The sequence below is a fragment of the Heterocephalus glaber genome, unplaced genomic scaffold, assembly GCF_053883595.1.
Source record: "Heterocephalus glaber isolate CG9 unplaced genomic scaffold, H.glaber_assembly_v1.0 deba00001564, whole genome shotgun sequence".
Taxonomy (NCBI): Eukaryota; Metazoa; Chordata; class Mammalia; order Rodentia; family Bathyergidae; genus Heterocephalus; species Heterocephalus glaber.
In genome coordinates this window covers 21,220,112-21,224,263 of record NW_028258351.1, presented here as the reverse complement: position 1 = coordinate 21,224,263, position 4,152 = coordinate 21,220,112, and the positions used below count along the sequence as shown (strand labels likewise).

Sequence of the window (4,152 nt, the reverse complement as noted above, 5' to 3'; positions counted from 1 at the left end):
GTCTTGCTCTTTTTTTTTCTAGGAACCTGAGGTTCAGCATTAGATTATTTGAGCTCGCTCTGTTTTCCTAATATGGGCATTTACTGCTATGAATTTCCCTCGTAGAACTGCTTTCATCGTGTCCCATAGATTCCTGTATGTTGTACTGGCATTATCATTTAATTACAGAAACTAATTTCTTCTTTAATTTCCTCTGTGACCCATTGGTTGTTCAGGAGGGTGTTATTCAATTTCCATATGTTTGTGCAGTTCTTGCAGTTTCTTATGCTATTGATCTCCAGTTTAATTGCAGTATGATCTTATAATATACAGGGGATAACTTCAATTCCTTTGCATTTACTTAAACATGTTCTATGAGCTAGCATGTGGTCTATTTTGGAGAATGACCCATGTGCAGCCAAAAAGAATATATATTCTGGATAACACATTTTGGGCCGCTAGCACCCTCTGGTCTCATCTCCCTTAGCCCAGGATGCGCTGAGCCTCATGACCCCCATAGCTGCGGCCAGCTCCGGCCAGAGGTGTGAATGACAGAGGTGGTGCCGTCCAGTGCCCTCAGCAAGGTCAGCCTGCACCTCCTCTGCCACGACGACATAGACACCGTGAAGCACCCATGCAGCAACTGGTTCCCCATTGAGTACCCAGACTCATGGTATCGTGATGTCACATCCAACAAGAAGTTCTTCTCTTCTCCCTTGCTGCCACCTATAGAGGCGCCATCGTGGGAATGATAGTAGCTGAAATTAAGAGCAGGACCAAAAGACATAAAGTGGCATGGGGACCCTTTTGCTTCTGAAGGGCCATCTCCAGAGAGGGACCCTCTGCACCCCCACACTGGCCCAGGGCTTCCAGTAACAAGAGCAATGAGGATGCCTTGTCTCTGAGGTGGCCGTGTTAGGTTCACTGCAGCATGGAGCTGCTCAGACAGAGCAGGGAGCAGGCTGGGCCCACCCTATGGACAGGAAGTAGAAAGTCTGAGTTGCCCAGTATCCTTCCTTTGGGTAGAGAACCATGCACACAGATGGAGATATTCTAGCTTCCAACTTTTCTGTGGACACACAGGTTGCATACATTCTAAGTCTGGGAGTAGTGAAGGAATTCAGAAAGCACAGCATAGGTTCCCTTTTCCTTGAAAGTTTAAAGGATCACATATCAACCACTGCCCAGGATCACTGCAAAGCCATCTACCTGCATGTCCTCACCACCAACAACACAGCAATAAACTTCTATGAAAACAGAGACTTTAGGCAGCATCACTATCTGCCTTACTACTATTCCATCCACAGTGTCCTCAAAGATGACTTCACTTATGCCCTATACATCAATGGTGGCCACCCTCCCTGGACCATCTTAGACTACATCCAGCACCTGGGCTCAGCACTGGCCAACTGAGCCCTTGCTCCATCCCGCACAGGATCTACCGCCAAGCCCACAGCCTACTCTGCAGCTTCCTGCCATGGTCAGGCATCTCCACCAAGAGCGGCATCGAGTATAGCCACACCATGTGACACCACTGTGGCAGCCTCCACCAGGCCCCACACCTTACCACCCTACAGAGCTCACCTTCCTCTCCATCTGACCTCTGCTGCTCTCCGCAAGGAGCTGCCAGCCACTTGCCAGCCTGTTGGACTGCCCCAGCTGCAGGCCCAGTGCTACATGGGCTCAGGAGCTGAGCCTGCATCCAGCCTCCAGCAGGCTCCCTGGCTCTCCTCCTTGCTTCTAGAAACTTCTGCCTCCACCTAGTGGACTTGTGCCAGGCCTCTCTCACTGCACTGCCCTCCTGTCAACTCCTTCCTGCAAATCCAGATGGACTTTCTGCTGCAAAGGAGAAACAGTGTGGACACCCTTGAGCCTGAAGACATACGAACCTCAGAACAATAGAACTGCAGTCAAGGAAATGCCAGGCCTTTTGTTGAGGACCAGCCTGAAGAAGGCAGAGAGGCTGGCAAGGGGTGGGCAGAAGGGGCATAGCTCTACACAAAAGCATAGCTTCTGGCCCAGGCAATTAGACCATGGGACAGTTACCTGCTCCTCAATGGCCTCCTGCTACATACTTCCCACTGTCTGGAGAGATCATCCTGCCTGTTTGCTCCCAGTGTGCTCCATGCAGCTGACCTGTGCTGGGAGCTGGCCTGCAGACAGGTGATAGTGAGGCTCCTGAGGCCCTGCCCTGACTGTCTTCTATGAGCTAAAGCTCCAAGGCCTGGCCAGATATAAGAGGAGGTGAAGCCCCACATTGGGCAACCCTGCTGCCATGGGCTGGTGTGGCCTAGTCTTACAGGCAGGAGGCAGTCCATGCTTATGGCCCTTTAGTCTCTGAGAGCAAAGCCTGTGTCAACCTCATAAATCATGCTTTCGGTGTGTGTATGTCACATGCTTCTAGCATCCCTCACCCTAGACCCGCAGGCTGCTTGCTGCCATGTCCTGCCCATCACTGCTGCACTGTCACAGGAATCAAGGAAGAATGCCCTTGCAATCCCTCACTGTGCAGCCTGAAGGAGAGGAGGAACAGCTCTGCAGATGGGCCCTTGGTGACTTGAGTGCTTCCTTCCTGGACCAGGCCTCCTTGCAACCTCAAAGGGTCCTCACCATGCAGGCAGGCCCCAGGCAGGAAAAAGGTCCCCCTCCCTCAACAGTGTTGGCCAGCAGGTGGCCCAAATTGTGCTGACGAGCATCGGCTGTGTGCTGAGGCCCCATATTTGAGTCCTCAACAGTGATCATATGATTTTCATTTCTGTCCCATGTGATCAAAGAGAGTCTTCCAGAAGGTTCTCTCTTGGACATTTACAATCCAGCTCAGAGGCCTTGCCCTGCCCTGCCCTCCCTCCTGTTCTCTAATCATGGCAGTGTCTAGCCCAGTATTGAATAGATTGTAGTGTTTTGTCTCATCATAAATAGATAGACTGTAACTGGTAAAAAAAAAAAAAAAAAAAAGAATATATATTCTGATTTTGTGCAGTGGAACACTCTGTAGACATCTATGAAGTCCATTTCTTCAAAAGCTTGGTTCAGTTCTATTATTTTATTGTTGATATTTTGTCTAGATGATCAGTCTATTTGTGACAGTGGGGTGCTGAGGTCCCCCACTACAATTATATTAGTGCTTATTTGGTTTTCCATGTCCATTAATATTTGTTTTGTATAATTGGGGGCATTAGAATTTGATGCATATATATTTATGATTGCCATCCTTTCCTCTTGGATTGTTCCCTTTACAAGGATGTAATGGCCTTCTTTGTCTCTCTTAATTAGTTTTGGTTTGAAATCTATTTTGTCTGCAAATAAGATAGCTACCCCCACTTTTTTCCAGGTTCCTGTCACATGGAGAACTGTTTTCCATCCTTTCACTTTCAGTCTATGAATTTCTTTGTGAACTAAATGGGTTTCTTATACATATATACACAGCATATTGTTGAGTTTTGCTTCTTAATCCATTTTGCCAGCCTATTTCTTTTGATTGGTGAGTTGAAGCCGTTAACATTCATGGTTATCCTTGGTTCTTGGATTTGCATGGACTTAATTTGTTCCTTTTGTTTCTCTTACTTCTTTCTTTATGGAAACAACAGTTTTCTTGTACACTCTCTGTGTGTCATTTTTCTTGTTTTTATTGACATCACTTACATTAAAATGCACAAACTTTAATAAAAAATTCAGGTTATAACTGATATATACATGGCTTATCCTTGTCATGTTATTTTCCTGTTGTTGGCTTTTTTATTTCTCCTCCTCTCCCTTTAATTTCTTCCCTTGCCTGGTGGATTTGCTCTGTGGGGCCTTATGGAGTTGTGACCTTCATTTTCTTTTTCCAGGATTTTGTTTAGAATTGTTTGGAGTGCTGGTTTGGTATTCATGAAAATTCTCAGGTGTTCTTTGTTGTAGAAGTATCTTATTTCCCCATCAATTTTGAAAGATAATTTTGCAAGATACATCAGTCTAGGTTGGAGGTTGTGTTCCTTTGGGGCTTGAAATACCTCACTCCAGGCTCTCCTGAACTTGAGGGTTTGTGTTGAAAAGTCTGCTGTGATTCTGATGGGCTTCCCTTTGTATGTGATTTGTTTCTTTTCTCTAACTGCTTGTAGTATTTTGTTTTTCAGTTGGGTTTCAGGGATCTTGATCATTATATGTCTAGGTATAGATTTTTTTTGATTATGG

At 46.2% G+C, this 4,152-nt stretch overlaps 1 pseudogene; it reads left to right on the top strand.

The window, feature by feature from the left end:
* The first annotated feature begins 496 nt into the window (after positions 1–496).
* On the top strand, positions 497–1,508 carry LOC101724594 (N-alpha-acetyltransferase 60-like; annotated as a pseudogene).
* The last annotated feature ends 2,644 nt before the right edge of the window (positions 1,509–4,152 follow it).